This window comes from Polypterus senegalus, chromosome 2 (assembly GCF_016835505.1).
Source record: "Polypterus senegalus isolate Bchr_013 chromosome 2, ASM1683550v1, whole genome shotgun sequence".
In the NCBI taxonomy this organism is placed as follows: Eukaryota; Metazoa; Chordata; class Cladistia; order Polypteriformes; family Polypteridae; genus Polypterus; species Polypterus senegalus.
Window position 1 is genome coordinate 194,752,254 of NC_053155.1, and position 16,914 is coordinate 194,769,167.

General features: G+C 41.0%; 1 protein-coding gene across 11 annotated transcripts in view; it reads right to left on the minus strand.

The window, feature by feature from the left end:
- Positions 1–16,914, minus strand: part of caska (calcium/calmodulin-dependent serine protein kinase a) — a 509,789-nt gene that overhangs the window by 118,237 nt on the left and 374,638 nt on the right. The window lies entirely within an intron of this gene.

A 16,914-nucleotide genomic window follows, 5' to 3' on the forward strand; every position in this document is an offset into this window, starting at 1 on the left:
CTGGTCTGATGAGACCAAGATAGAACTTTTTGGCCTTAATTCTAAGTGGTATGTGTGGAGACAACCAGGCACTGCTCATCACTTGTCCAATACAGTCCCCACAGTGAAGCATGGCGGTGGCAGCATCATGCTGTGGGGATGTTTTTCAGTTGCAGGGACAGGATGACTGGTTGCAATCGAGGGAAAGATGAATGCGGCCAAGTACAGGGATATCCTGGACAAAAACCTTCTCCAGAGTGCTAAGGACCTCAGACTGGGCCGAAGGTTTACCTTCCAACAAGACAATGACCCTAAGCACACAGCTAAAATAACGAAGGAGTGGCTTCACAGGTGACTGTTCTTGAATGGCCCAGCCAGAGCCCTGACTTAAACCCAATTGAGCATCTCCGGAGAGACCTAAAAATGGCTGTCCACCAACGTTTACCATCCAACCTGACAGAACTGGAGAGGATCTGCAAGGAGGAATGGCAGAGGATCCCCAAATCCAGGTGTGAAAAACTTGTTGCATCTTTCCCAAGAAGACTCATGGCTGTATTAGCTCAAAGGGGTGCTTCTACTAAATATTGAGCAAAGGGTCTGAATACTTAGGACCATGTGATATTTCAGTTTTTCTTTTTAATAAATCTGCAACAATTTCAAAAATTCTTTTTTTTGTCTGTCAATATGGGGTGCTGTGTGTACATTAATGAGGGAAAAAATTAATGTAAATGATTTTAGCAAATGGCTGCAATATAACAAAGAGTGAAAAATTGAAGAGGGTCTGAATACTTTCCGTACCCACTGTATCTCTCTATTTTTTAGCTTCTGTTTCCAGCAAACCTGACAGAAATGACATCTTGGAGTAAAGAGTCCAAGCGGACACTAAGCTACCCATCTATTATTGAACCTATTCGATGCAGTTCAGGTTTACAGTGACAGAAGCCTGGATCAAAGCTTAAAACTTAACTGGACGCATACAGATTAGTAATGAAGGTTACTGAACTGGGAGATAAACACTGCTGATATGAAGACACTGATAGTTAAGTAGTGGTTGTACATGAAAGAAGCAAACAAAAAAATAAAAAAATGTCAGGGATAAATATAAGAATTCTGAAAAATCTGAATAATGCACATCAGGGTATGAAATGTGAGGCGAATCTCCTTGATAAGAGCATTCAGCTAAAGATGGAAAAACGCATGGAAAAAATGAAGAGTAAAATGTACATACTTGGTGCTCAAATCAACAATGTGAAACACGTGCTTATAAAGAGCATACAAGTGTTTGCTGATACAAACTGAATTACTGCATTAGAAACTGAATGTAAAACTGTTCTCAAAAGATCTTCAGAATCCACAAAGTTACAAAAAAAACAAATGCCAGAATTGTCAAAATTCTAAAAAATGTAAAGAGCCAGAAGTCCTTTAAAATACAGATAAGAGTGTTTTTTTTATTCTTGGTGATGTTATGAAAGGTATTTGGGAAATTAACAGTGTTTTATCACTTAAATGGTAACCTTTCTGCATCAACCCCTTTAATGACTAAATTCTAGGCCATAGACTGAAATCCCAACATGGAAACCCCTTAAAACCCATACATTAATAAAATGAAAAGATGACTAAGAATAACAATTATAATAAAACAAATAGCCTAGAATCATAGCCTATAGCTATAAAGCACTCAGAAATCTGAAATGGACTATTTGGCAAATTAGAGAAGCTTCAATGGTCTCTGCAATAAACATCAATACCTGGATTCTTGTTATTTTAGTCCAGCATATTATTATTGCAGGTGTTGATAGGATTAGCAATAGTTTTACATTTGCTGTTATCTTTATCATTTCTATTTTCTTTCTTGGTGTCTGTCGTTGCATTTCAGATGTCTTCTCTTTAAATTTTTTTTTGTTATTTTTCTACGTAATTATCTTTTCAGAATGTGGCTCACCTAGGATAGTTGGAATTAGGATGTTAAACAAAAGATTGATAATATCATGTCCCAATATATTGGGCAGATATTTGGTCTCTATATATGTATTGGTATCAGTTGAACCTGAACCGGTATTATAATCCTGAAACACCTTTAAGCAAAGCACATTTATTATTTTTCTAGTTGTAAAGATCCATCCATCATCCAACCCGCTATATCCTAACTACAGGGTCACGGGGGGTCTGCTGGAGCCAATCCCAGCCAACACAGGGCGCAAGGTAGGAAACAAACCTCGGGCAGGACGCCAGCCCACCGTAGAATTTCTCAAATCTCAATTTGAAAACACACTCCTCTTGACTGATACTCACAAAGCACTGAGCATTAACAACGTGCTTCAAAACATTAAACTTCATCCACATTCATCATCCCCAGAACTTACTTATTTTTATGTTAAAATGCCGTACTTCATGTTTCGTCACTGTCTTCACCCTTGCCAAAATGCACTGCACTGCCACTCCAAGGGGGCACAAGGTTTTCACTCAAAATTGTCTTTGTTTTCAAGGTCTGGCATTTATCCAATAAAGAACAAATGTTTATACATTTGTCTCTGTATGCAACAGTGCCAAAACACTGCATTTGACATCATTCCAGCATCTGTTTTCTTATCAAACTGATATGCAGGTCATTATTAATTCTAGTATTTGAAATGTTCAGTTTGTGAGCTTTTGAATTACAATTACACCTCTAGATGAACAATGTACTAAAACTATGAAAACAGACTATAGATTAAATAAAAAATATGCATGGCTCTAATAAAAAATAACTTAATTTCTGTCTCGAATACCCATAACGCTCCTACAATTCAATTCTGCTCTTCTAAGACATTAAATATGGCTTTATTAAATGTCAGAGCATTAACCAACAAGACGTTTTCCATCAGCGATCTTATTGGTGAAACATGGCTTAGCTCTGATGGTTTTAATCTGAATCTGTTTTAATCAAATCTGCGCCTCTGAATTACAGCTTTGCTCATGCGGATTGCCAAGTTAAGAAAGGCGGTGGTTTAGCAAACATTTACTCAAGCCGGTTAAAGTGTAAAGATGTCAGCTTTGGTAAATTAATGATATTACAAATAATATAGTACATCTCTCCAATACTGATCCTCTTAAACCCTGGTACTCCATTATAAACAAATTAAATTCTTTCACCAGGATAGATTTACCTGACTGATATAAAATAATTTCTTAACTGAGACCACCTGCATCCTTGACCCAATACCAACAAGTTTTTTCAAAGAAGTATCTGGCATGCTAATTGACAGTATTCTTGACATAGTAAACTCGTCATTAGATATAGAGGTCTTCCCAGACTGTCTTAAGACTGCTGTAGTTAAACCCCTGCTCAAGAAAAATAATCTTGACTCCTCTGCTTTTGAAAATTTTATACCTATTTCTAACCTGCCTTTCTTAAGTAAAATCCTAGAGAAGGCAGTCATTATGCAGCTAAATGGCCACCTCAATAAACATTCTATTCTTGATAAGTTTCAGTCGGGTTTCAGAACAAATCACAGTACAGAAACTGCACTTGTTAAAGTAGGCAATGACTTGCGGGTAAATGCAGATGGAGGGTTTATCTGTTCTTATCCTCTTAGATCTGAGTGCTGCATTTGATACCACTGATCAAAATATTCTTAGAAATCACCTTAGTCAATGGGTGGGCCTCTCTGGCAGTGTCTAAAATTGGTTTGAGTCCAACTTGACAGGTAGAAAATTCTTTGGTAGCTGTGGTAATTATACTTCAAAGATACATGATATTCTATATTGTGTTCCACAAGGCTCTATCCTGGGTCTGATGCTCTTTTCGATTTACATGCTTCCATTAGGCCAGATTATCTTGGGGCATAACGTGAGCTACCACAGCTATGCTGATGACACACAACTGTATTTGTCAATAGTGCCTGATGACCCAGACACTCTTGATTCACTGACAAAATGTCTTACTTGCGTTTCCGAATGGATGAGTAGTAATTTTCTCAAATTAAATAAAGATAAAACAGAAATTTTAGTGATTGGCAAAAATGAATATAATGAGGTTATTCGAAATAAACTTGATGCATTAGGATTAAAAGTCAAGATGGAGGTAAAGAAATTAGAGGTAACTATTAACTCTGACCTGAATTTTAAATCACATATTAATCAGATTACTAGGACAGTATTTTTTCACTTAAGAAATATAGCAAAGTTAGACCGCTTGTAACACTGCAAGATGCTAAGAAATTAGTTCATGCTTTTGTTTTCAGTCGGCTAAATTACTATAACGCACTCCTCTCAGGACTACCCAAAAAACACATCAATCGATTGTAAAGCACTTTGAGTTACAACATTTGTATGAAAATGTGCTACGTAAATAAATGTTGTTGTTGGAACATCAGCAGCGTGAGTAGGAGGCACAAAAACCTAATTATGACAAGATGAGCAAACTCGAGTTTAAGCAGTGGGATCGCGTGCTGGTGTTGATCCCATCCGATCCATAAATTTTGAGCTGAATGACAAGGGCCGGCAGTGATAGAAGAGCTTATGTCTCCAGTGAATTGTCAGAATTCCTGGATGGCGGAAACCCGTACAAATTTTGCATGTTAATCTTTTAAAGGAGTGGCACGACAGTCACGAAGTCCTGATCACGGTCACAGCGATCCCCCAGACTGAGGTCACTATTGGGATGATTTAACTGACACCCAGAAAGTGGAATTGCTATTGTTGTTGAGGGGAACTTGGACGTCTTTCGGCAACACCTGGCCAAACGACGATTGCAGAATACAAGATTTTCACTCTGGTGTTACTATAAAGGTGACCCTGTATTGCCTACCAGAGGCAACAAGGAAAGTGATACATGAGGAAGTCCAACAGATGCTCTAAGTAGGCATTATTCAGTTGAGCAAAAGCGAAAATCTCCAATTGCTGCAGGGACATTGAACTGTTGGCCGTAAGTCTGCGTCCCTATTACTTGCCCAGAGAGTTTGGACACATGATTGTTGTTATTGTTTACATCTACCCTCAAGCGAATGCGGAGATAGCGAGTGACATCATCCATTCCGCAGTTGCTAAGTTACAAACGCAGCACCCTGAGGCACTTGTGCTAATCTCTGGAGACTTTAACCATGTAACGTTGGATAAAACATTACCTGCCTTCTTTCAGTATGTAGACTGTAACACCCGGGGAAATAGGACTATTGACCTACTGTATGCAAACGTTAAAGACGCATACAGTGCCACCCCGATGCCTGCGCTTGAGAAAGCAGATCATAACCTGGTTCTGCTTCAGCCTCACTACAAACCAAGAATGAGGGCGCTACCTACAACCACACGCTCATTCAGGAAGTGGTCCCCTGAGGCAAAGCAGGCTCTGAGAGATTGTTTTGGAACTACAGACTGGGATATACTGCTGGGGTCACATAGTGAGAACATTGAAGAGGCTGTCGAATGCACAACTGATTACATCAACTTCTGTATGGACATTGTAGTTCCAGTAAGAACAGTACGCTGCTATGCTACGAACAAGCCATGGATTACAAGTGACATCAAAGGCCTTTTGAACCAGAAGAAAAGGGCTTTTAAAGATGGTGATCAGCATGAGCTCAAGCGCGTGCAGAAGGAACTCCGAGTCCAGCTCAGGGCAGCGAAAAAGCAGTACAGGAAAAAGCTGGAGCAGAAGTTGCAGAATAATAGCATGAAGGAAGTGTGGGATGGGATGAAAATTATCACTGGCTGCAGCTCGAAGTGGGGTGCCACCATCGTGACAGACGTGGAGAGAGCAAACCAAATGAATAACTTCTTTACTAGGTTTGATCACCCTAGCCCGCTCTCACCTCGGAGTACTGCATCCTCCAACCATCCTTCCATTGATACCAGCCCATGTGAGCAGGGAGCTGAGAAGACTTCGTGCCAGCAAAGCAGCGGGTCCAGATGGTGTATCGCCACGACTGCTGAAGGCCTGTGCGTTGGAACTGGGGAGTCCTCTACAGTGCATCTTCAACCTGAGCCTGGAACAGGGGAGAGTCCCGAGGCTTTGGAAAACATCTTGTATCACCCCAGTCCCAAAGATATCACGTCCCAGTGAGATGAATGACTTCCGGCCTGTTGCTCTGACGTCACATGTGATGAAGACCATGGAGCTGCTGCTGTTTCACCACCTGAGGCCACAGGTCCGTCACGCCCTCGACCCTCTGCAGTTCGCATACGTTGGGAGCGGAGGATGCCATCATCTTTATGCTACACCGATCCCTCTCCCACCGGGACAGAGGCAGTGGTGCTGTAAGAATTATGTTTTTGGACTTCTCTAGCGTCTTCAACACCATCCAACCTCTGCTCCTTAGAGACGACAAGCTGACTAAGATGGGAGTAGACTCACACCTGGTGGCATGGATCGTGGACTATCTTACAGACAAACCTCAATATGTGCGTCTTGGGAACTGCAGGTCTGACATTATGGTCAGCAACACAGGAGCGCCGCAGGGGACTGTACTTTCTCCGGTCCTGTTCAGTCTATATACAGTACGACTCGGAGTCCTGCCACGTGCAAAAGTTTGCTGATGACACTACTATTGTGGGCTGCATCAGGAGTGGGCAGGAGGAGGAGTACAGGAAGCTAATCAAAGACTTTGTTAAATGGCGCGACTCAAACCACTTACACCTTAACACCAGCAAGACCAAGGAGCTGGTGGTGGATTTTAGGAGGCCCAGGCCCCTCATGGACCCTGTGATCATCAGAGGTGACTGCGTGCAGAGGGTACAGACTTATAAATACCTGGGAGTGCAGCTGGATGACAAACTGGACTGGACTGCCAATACTGATGCTCTGTGTAAGAAAGGTCAGAGCCGACTATACTTTCTTAGAAGGTTGGCATCCTTCAACATCTGCAATAAGATGCTGCAGATGTTCTACCAGACGGTTGTGGTGAGTGCCCTCTTCTACGCGGTGGTGTGCTGGGGAGGCAGCATAAAGATGAAAGATGCCTCACGCCTGGACAAGCTTGTTCAGAAGGCAGGCTCTATTGTAGGAGTAAAGTTGGACAGTTTAACATCTGTGGCAGAGCGACAGGCATTAAGCAAACTCCTGTCAATTATGAATAATCCACTGCATCCACTGAACAGTGTCACTTCCAGGCAGAGGAGCAGCTTCAGTGACAAACTTTTGTCGCTGTCCTGCTCCACTGACAGACTGAGCAGATCGTTCCTCCCCCACACTATGTTATAGTTATTGTCTGCTTTTACATGCATTTTTATTTCTATTTAATTTAATTTTTTTTTTTTTAAATCAGTATACTGCTGCTGGATTATGTGAATTTCCCCTTGGGATTAATAAAGTATCTATCTATCTATGGGTCCACAGCTCGATGAGCAAAGGCCGTTTTTTTTGAATAAATAATCACCGCACTCGCGGCGGCTTAGGGAGGGGGTGTGGTGGCCACAGCAAGCTGCAGGGCAATTTGCGGTGTGGGCGTTTCTCACCTAGTGCACAGGTGAGGGACTGCCCACATCCATGATTGTTGCTGTGACTAATGTGCTGCGGCTGCTATGGCCCCTCAATATAAAAGAAGCGCGAGTCGGTTAGGAAATGAGATCTGAGAGAACAGATAGGAAGATCAGAGAAAAAAGGAAAAGAAAGGATGGAGGTTGCAGGGAGCAAGTCGGTGCAAGAGAGAGAGAGACAGACACACAAGGAGCGTGTGGGCGAGCGAGCGAACAAGCGCTCGTGGGCAGCTGCGAGGAGGTCTGGGTGATAGGGCGACACCCAGGAGTTGGAGTTGAAGTCGCTCCCGCTGAGCAATCAGATAGCGGGAGTGACCAGTGAAAGGTGACTGGCCGCGAAAGGCCAGAAAGGCAGCGGGAGTCGGGAGGCTTGGTGGTGGATTCCCCAACGTGTGTGTCCTGGCCGTTGGGCGTGAACCAAGTCTCGGGACTGGGATGAGTGCCAGACCGAAGCCAGGGATCCGGAGGTCTCCAGACCCGTGTGAATGTGGTGTGGAAAAAGGCAGCTGCAGAGAGTGTCTCGCCTGCTGCTTAGCCCAAGTGGGAGAAGCAGGTGAGACGCTAGTGTAGAAGAGCACCGGGCTTGTTGTTGGTTTTAAAGTCTGCTTAAGATGAACGTTTTAACCTCTGGTTTTAAGGATTGTCTTAGTTTCTATTTATTGCATTTTTACTTCCATGTTTTCTTTTATGGGATTATTTATTTAATGACTCTTGTTTTTGAAAGACTTTGGGAATCACTGCAGTTTATTTGAACACTGTTTTTGTTTTGATCTTTTAAATAAAAGCACTTTTGCACATTTGCACCATCCCCTTGCTATGTTGTTGCCTCCACTGTCTAGCTCATCTTGGTGACATTATCGACGGTGTTGGGTTCAAAGGCTCCCAAACAGCAATGGGAGCATGGAGCAGAACCCACATTATCACATTTGGTGGCAGCGGTGGGATGAGCTAGCAGTGGGGCTAGGAGAGGAGACAGAGCAGCAAGCAGGATTGGTGCCAAACTTTTTGAGGAACCCACGTACCCAAGCCGGAGGAGGACATTTTATGGACAGAGCTTTTCAAGGACATTTATTTATTGCTGAGGTTTTTAATTGTCTTTTAGAAAATTCTTATTCTTTTAATGTCCTGTTTTTAATGAAGGGGGCTTTGGTTGGTTTTATTGTGGGGTTGTTTTAGTGCTTTTATCGTTTTACTGCAGTGTAGAGTGGCCGAGCTGTGGACCTGAGCTCCAGTTGCACTGGGTTGGCAGTGGTGTGGAGCCTTCCCGTGCAACTGGAGTCTTATGGGGGGTGGAATGTGGTGTTATGGGTCCACAGCTCGATGAGCAAAGGCCATTTTTTTTTTAAATAAATAATCACCGCACTCGCGGCGGCTTAGGAAGGGGCCTTTATGGCCACAGCAAGCAGCAGGGCAATTTGCGGTGTGGGTGTTTTTCACCTAGTGCACAGGTGAGGGACTGCCCACATCCGTGATTGTTCCTGTGGCTAATGTGCTGCAGCTGCTATGGCCCCTCAATATAAAAGAAGCGTGAGTCGGTTAGGAAAGGGGATCTTAGAGAACAGATAGAAAGATCAGAGAAAAAAGGAAAAGAAAGGACGGAGGTTACAGGGAGCGAGAGAGCAAGTCGGTGCAAGAGAGAGAGAGAGAGACAGACACACGTGGAGCGTGTGGGAGAGCGAGCGAACGAGCGATCGTGGGCAGCTGCGAAGAAGCCTGGGTGTTAGGCCGACACCCAGGAGTTGGAGTTGAAGGTGCTCCTGCTGAGCGATCAGGTAGCGGGAGTGACCAGTGAAAGGTGACTGGCCGTGAAAGGCCAGAAAGGCAGCGGGACTCGGGAGGCTTGGTGGTGGATTTCCCAACGTGTGTGTCCTGGCCGTTGGGCGTGAACCAAGTCTCGGGACTGGGATGAGTGCCAGACTGAAGCCAGGGATCTGGAGGTTTCCAGACCCGTGTGGATGTGATGTGGAAAAGGGCAGCTGCAGAGAGCTTTTTGCCTGCTGCATAGCCCAAGCGGGAGAAGCAGGTGAGACGGTAGCATAGAAGAGCACCGGGCTTGTTGGTTTTAAAGTCTGCTTCCAGATGAACGTTTTAACCTCTGGTTTTAAGGATTGTCTTAAGTTTCTATTTATTGCATTTTTTCCTCCATGTTTTCTTTTATGGGATTATTTATTTAATGACTCTTGTTTTTAAAAGACTTTGGGAATCACTGCACTTTGTTTGAACACTGTTTTTGTTTTGATCTTTTAAATAAAAGCACTTTTGCACCATCCCCTTGCTATGTTGTTGCCTCCACTGTCTAGCTCACGGGTGTCGAACTCCAGTCCTGGAGGGCCACAGTGGCTGCAGGTTTTCATTTTAACCATCTTCTTCATTAGTGACAAGTTTTTGCTGCTAATTAACTTCTTTTGCCTTAGTTTTAATTAACTTCACTCAGGCCCTTTAGTTGTCTCTTTTTTTTCTTAATTAGCAGCCAAACAATAATGAGACACAAAACAAGCCAGCATATGACCAGCTAACCTGTGCCCATCACACAATATCTGAAAATAAAGAAAGGTGATGGGCTTGGTAAGGCTGATCTCTCAGGTCACCTAAACATTTTCACAATGTTCTTAGATAAAACAGAAAAAACAACTGTTTTGTAAATGTCTGCTGTTGCAGAATGAGAGCAGCAACAAGCCATGGAATTAAATAACGGGTTGAATTAACAGCAAGAATCAGCTTCTTATTAAGAGATTGGTCGCAGTGAAATTGGTTGGAGTTTGAAATCCCAGATTAGCTGGTCATCTGTTATCTTGTTTCACATCTCATTTCTGTTTGGCTGTCATTTAATGAAGAAAGGAATAAATTTAGAGGACTGAATCCTTAAAAACAGGGCTATTTAAATGAAGGGAAAAGAAGTCAATTAGCAATGAAAACTGGTCACTGATTAGGAAAAGGGTTAGGATGAAAACCTGAAGCCACTGTAGCCCTCCAGGCTTAGAGTTCGACACCCCTGCTCTAGCTCATCTCGGTGACATTATTGATGGTGTTGGGTTCAAGGGCTCCCGAACAACGATGGGAGCATGGAGCAGAACCTACATCGTCACACGGACAGGTTGTTTAAATTTACAGCACTCCTTTTTGGTCTCCATGGTGCACCACTGACCTTTCAGTGAATGATGGATCAGATACTGCGTCCCCATTCCACATACGTTGGTGCCTATTCTTGACGATGTGGTCATTTTCAGCAATGACTGGGAATCTCATCTCATCCGCCTTCAGGCAGTGCCAACAGTTTACGGCTGGCGGGGTTTGACAGTGAATCCTACGAAGTGCATGCTGGGTATGTCGGAAACCCATTATCTGGGATATTTCATGGGGAAGGGTTTGCTAAAGCCTCAAATGGACAAGGTTGGGAAGGTGCTTGCATATCCCCCTCACTGACTTGACAAAAGGCGGAAAGAATCGTAGTGTTGTCCGGACCAACGCCTGTGAGAGAGCTTTAGTGGACCTAAGAGCCGCTTTATCATCATTCCCAGTTCTGCGCAATCCTGACTTTTCAAAGGAATTTATTCTGCAAATAGATGCTAGTGCTTTGGGTTTTAAAATATTGACAATTGATCAGACCATTCAAGGCAGTCGGGGGACAGTGGTGTAGCAATGATCCAGAGTATTAGTACCTACTGTGGGGCGGATGACATGATAGTTGCATTTGCTTTGTTTAAGTCTTCAGCTAAAATAAATATTGCTTGAGGATATAAATGCTCATATTCTGTAATAATGTTGTACATATAATCCAGCACATTGTTTGTTGCAGAGGAATATAAACAGCAATAAAAAAAACAGTGAGCTCACTCGAAAGAAAATGGATAATGGTTGATCAATAAATAGTCTATCCTTGATTTAAATACTCAGACTGATAAGGTATTCTTATGCTACCTGAAAGAACAGGAGTATGTTTAAGGACCCTGTAGACTACATTAATGTTGGGGATTGTAACAAGGCCTCTGTCTTGTAAGGACAGCATGTGTATTAGAATGTTACAGTAAGTTCTGTTATTTTAAAAATTAATAAAGTAGAAGGATTTTGAAACCAGTCCTAAGTTTAACTTATAAAGCAACACAGAAACTTATAAAGAGAAGTTACATGGTCATACTTCCTAATTCTATTCAGGATACTTACAAAAGTATTTTGAATGAACTCCAGGCAGGAAATAGAATGATTTGAGTTGACCGTGAATAAAGCATTTTAATAGTCAATTATACTTGTCTATATCTTGCATAGTGGAAAACAAATTTTGAATTTACTATGTTCCTTGACTGAAACAAGAAGTACAGTAATGAGTACCAAAGATGACTCTTAATTTGCTAGCGCAATTAAACAAAGTTGAAATTTAAGTCCTTGGTTATTACAGTTTGCAGAATTTGCATCCAGTTTTATTCAAGTTTCAGGACAAATAGTTATCATTCACTCATGATTTAAAATATATGAAACAGCTAATTAGTGACACAATAAGAGACCCCTTTTCAGTTTTTAGTTAAGCACAGGCAGGTGTCAGCCAAATATAAGTAAAAATAAGTGTCATGTTTTTCCAAAGATATCTCCAGATTGCAAAAAAAAAAAACTGTTCTGGCTCCATTAATTGGTCCTAAAGGAAATAATACTGTATTTAATTTAAGGAGTTTTGTCATCATATTTTTGCATACATCACTGAAAGTAATTTTTGTTAATTATAAATGTGGACACATTTGTTGATACTCCTTCACAAAAAAGAAGAACCCATAATTGTCTCTAAAATAACTTGAAACTGACAAAAATAATTAGAACCCGTCATTGTTTATTCCGAATTTAACAAAAATCAGACTTTGCTTTTAGGGCTTTGATTCAACAGAATATTTCAAATGTTAACACAAATGAAAAAGGCATGGACAAAAAATGATGGACCCCTAACTAAATATTTTCTTGCATAACCTTTAGAGGCAATCACAGCAGACAAGCTACTCCTGTAGCCCTCAGTGAAACTTCTACACCTGTCAGCAGGTAGTAAGGACCTCCCTTCCTGAGCAAACTGCCCCAGCTGTGTCAGGCATGAAGGGCGCCTATTCCAGACTGAAAGTTTCTGTACTTTCCATAGATGTTCAACAGAATTCAAACCAGGGTTCATAGAAGGTCACTTCAGAATAGACTAATGTTTTTTTCTTAGTCATTATGGGAGATGGCCAGGGCCCTTGACTGGCCAAGACACCTCCACGCTGGGAGCACTTGGGGAACAAGTGTGGCCAGAGCATTATCTTCCCTGAAACGCTAGATGGCAGCCCCACTGGGTTGTAGCAGTGCCTCAGACTCCTGCAGGACTTCATGGGAGTTGAAGTTTGGTGCAGCCCTGTTGGGATCCATGGGCGCCACCAGGGGTGCTACAATTACTGCTGAACCCTGGAAAGCAGCTCTTCCGACCACACCCGGAAATGCTGCTGGAAACATATCAGACACCTGGAGCACTTCCGGGTGCCCTATATAAGGCACACTTGTGCCGGATGCAGCAAAAAAGTCACAAAACACAACCGAGCCTCCTCAATGTTTCAGAGTAAGTATGATGTTCTTTTGCTTGAAGGCTTAATTTTTTTTCATCTATGCACAAAACGCTGATGTGACTTGCCAGAATACTCAAATTTTATCTCATCTGTCCAAAGTACATTCTCCCAGAGGCATGGTAGCTTGTCAATATGCAAAGCACCGTGAGCATGGGAAAGGCGCTATATAAATAAAATGTAATTATTATTATTATTAAAGTCCAGTTCTGCTTTTTTGTTTTTCTTTCTAAAATGGAGTCCTACTGGGTCTTCTTCCAATGAGCCGATTGTTACTCAAAAAATGACTAATGTTGTGAACAGATGTTGGGGGACCCTGACCCTGGAATTCAGCTTATCTCTCTTAGGAAGTTGTCCTTGGCTTTTTGTCTACCATTCTCACTATTCTTTTGCCCATACTAGTGCTGATTTTACTTTGCAGCCACACCCGCATAGGTTGGCTTCAGTGCAATAGACTTTAAACTTCTTAATAATATTTACATATGTTGTCACAGGAACATCAGACTGCTTGAAAATGGCCTCAGTCCCTTTGCCGTTAACGTGCTTGTCTATCATTTTTTTTCTGATCTCCTCTGACAACTCCTTTGCTTTCTCTGGTCTATGTTCAGTGTGTGAAACACAATGACACCAAATAGCAGAGTGACTCCTTTTCTTCTTTTCTTAAATAGGCTGAATGACTGAAAGCAAGATTAAAGGCTTGTGTGAAACTAATTAAAGAAAACAGCTAGTTTGGAAAAAAAAACACTCTAATCCAATTATTTATCTTTTCTAGTGGTACCAACAAATGTGTCCAGGCCATTTTAGAATATTTTTGCAGAATAAACAATACTTTATATCTTTTCACACTTGCTTTGCCTTAGTCAATGACATATCAGAGGAATGCAGGTATACATAAGAAAATTGCTTTTAATTAAATTACTTTTCAGGAGGCATACAGTACTTTTTAATTAGCTGTAATTGTACCAACAAATTTGTCCACATCTATATAAGTAACACTGCATTAAAGCCCATATTATAATAGAATGTTGAGGGTAAAGCTGTGTTCAAACCTAAAAGTAAAACGCTGTAGTATTTATTGCATCAGAAATGACTAGTATACAGTTCTTACCACATATTAAGACTAACTGTGCTGTTAATGGAAATAAATGTATATTTTTCAGATGACATTAAAGCCACAGGGCTAATGTTTTTTCAAGAGTGTTATCAAAAATTGATTCTATATGTTTTGACATTGGCTTATACTTAAATACATTCAGATGTAATTCAAATAATTTCCCCAATAAAATGTATTATATATTAAGATGCTACATCAAGTATGCATGCTGCAAATATAGGTCAGGGAATGGTCTATGTAAGCGCTTTGTAGAAAGATTGAGAGAACCACACTGACATTCAGAGCACACCAGTGAGGTATGGAAAATGTAATAATGGTAACCTGGAATGTATTTTAAGTGTCCAGTAAATATTCAAGAGTGATAACAGAGAATCTGCCAAGGAAGACACCAAGGTCAAAAGTTAGGAGAACATGATTCCCTTCAGAGAGGGTGGGACACTGCTAATTAGTCTTGAAACTTTCTGGTGATACAGCTCTCTGAAGGCTGTTTACCAGAGGATGGTTTAACCTCGAGGTCTTGTGTAGCTATAGAAAACCACCCAATAGGCAGCATAGATTTATTGACTTCTCCTTACTACACATTAGTGGACCTTAGAGCTGTTGGGTGCATTTTGCAAATACACACTGCTGAGAGGATGAAAGGGTGCAGAAAAATGACAGATGCCAAGTAAAATGCTTTTATGGTCTTGAAGAGGTGTGAAAGTAAGGACTCAAAAATTTTACCGCATCAAGTACTTTTGTTTTATTAATCTCTTCCTTGTATATTTTTATGACAATGGAAGCACCCATTTCAACATATTGTGGCACGTGGGGGCGACTGCCCTGGTGGCTTTGGGGACCCGTAGGGCCAGTGGTCACCGCCAGGGGGTGCCCCAATGCCTTTGGAGCCCTGAACCTCAGCACTTCTGCCACACCCGGAAGTGCTGGTGGGAAGAGGAGCAGGGACACCCGGAGTGCTTCTGGGTGCGGAGCCGGTACTTCTGCCACACTGGGGAGTGCCAGTGGAAGCTCATTGGAAGACACCTGGAGCACACCCGGGTGTGTATAAAATGGGCTGCCTCTCTCCATTCGATGGCTGGAGCCTGGACTTTGGGGTGACTCGTGCTGCGGCAGTGGGTTGTGCGTGTTCCATACTTGTAAATAGTAGTGTAAATAAACGATGTCTGCCTTTCTGTGTCTGTGTTGGCCTGTTTACCACAATGTTTAGACACTTCCTAGAATTATTGTGAATGAGAAAAGACATTTATGAGAAAATGAGAAAAGATGTTTAAAATTCCATGAGGACATATTTTAAGCACTGTGACACTGTAATATAATACAATATAATATAATACAAATAAAAATCAATAAAAGTACTGTTATTAACTTTACACAAAACACTGTTATATATATATTTCTTTTGAAGTACAGTACAAAGAATACAATACAAAATACAAAGCTGTTGAATATTAATACATACAATGTACTCAATAAAATATTGGAGTAGGCAGAAAAGACAGTAAGACAAGACAACTGGTATCGAAGTTATCTGTGTTGGATAGAACTGGTTATACACTTGTAAAAAAAGGAATCTCATCTTTTGTAGTAACAAGAACTTTTTTTCTCGGGCCATCAATAACCACTTCTATTCATGTACTGTATGTATCCTTTGGCCTTATTCTCTATACCTACATCACAGTGCATTTCTGAAACAGCGCACTCAGTTTTTTCATTCTGTACATCTAAACCATATCGACTATATCTGCTTCACCATAAATTCTTACTTTCAAATCATAATATGCCTTTATTTACCATACTGAAATATTGGATATTCAATGGCTAATTATTTCCACACGCTTTTTAATTTTGTTTTATTGTTCATTTTAAACTGGTCTGTCTCAACTGCACACACAATAAAATTCCTCATACAACATGTATAATTATTTCCCTTATACCTGTGCCTTTACAAATTACAATGGAGACAGCTACTGACACTGCTTCTGTGCTAGTCTCATCTATTCACACATTTAATTTACAATATTCAGTGCTCATATCAGTTTGATCATATATTAAAAAAGGATACAATTTATAACATTTCTAAAAGCATGATCCCAAAATTGGGACTATGAAATTTAAAAAAATAAAACCCTAGTGATTTACTGTAACAACAAAAAGAAAAACAAGACCTAAATTTTTATTACATGCTACATGTGCATATTGTCAAATAGCAGATTAATGGATAACTTATTAAACTTAATGCTCAAAGTAAAATGTCAGTTGTTTATACTGCTTTTATCCTGTGATATGAATATCATTTATTATAACATTTCATTCCATCAATCATTAACATGTGCAACATTTTTATAAAGGATAAATATACTTTGACATATTTCTTTTCCTGGACAGTTAACTTAATTAAAAGCACAAATCTGCAGTATTGATATTCTTTAGTGCACACCAGGAATCTACTGGTGCAAGTCTTCATTTTCTATATTTCTGTCAATTCAATAACTCAAACTCTAGTATACATACTGGCTTTAATGGCACCGCCTTCCAAAGGTGTTTTATATATATGCATAGGTCTGATCACAATCTGATATTTGGGTGATTACCTAGCAGATAACATTTGTGGTTGGTTGGTCAGACGGCAGACATTTGCCACGTCCTCTTAGTTGCAAGAAGCAGACAACTGGCTGACCAATGACAAGCGTTACCTGGCAGGTAACCACCCAAGTATCAGATTGTGATCAGTCAGATTGTGATCAGACCTATGCATGCAATACTCCAGTCTACACCCTGGCACAATGTCTAAGGCTCTGCCTC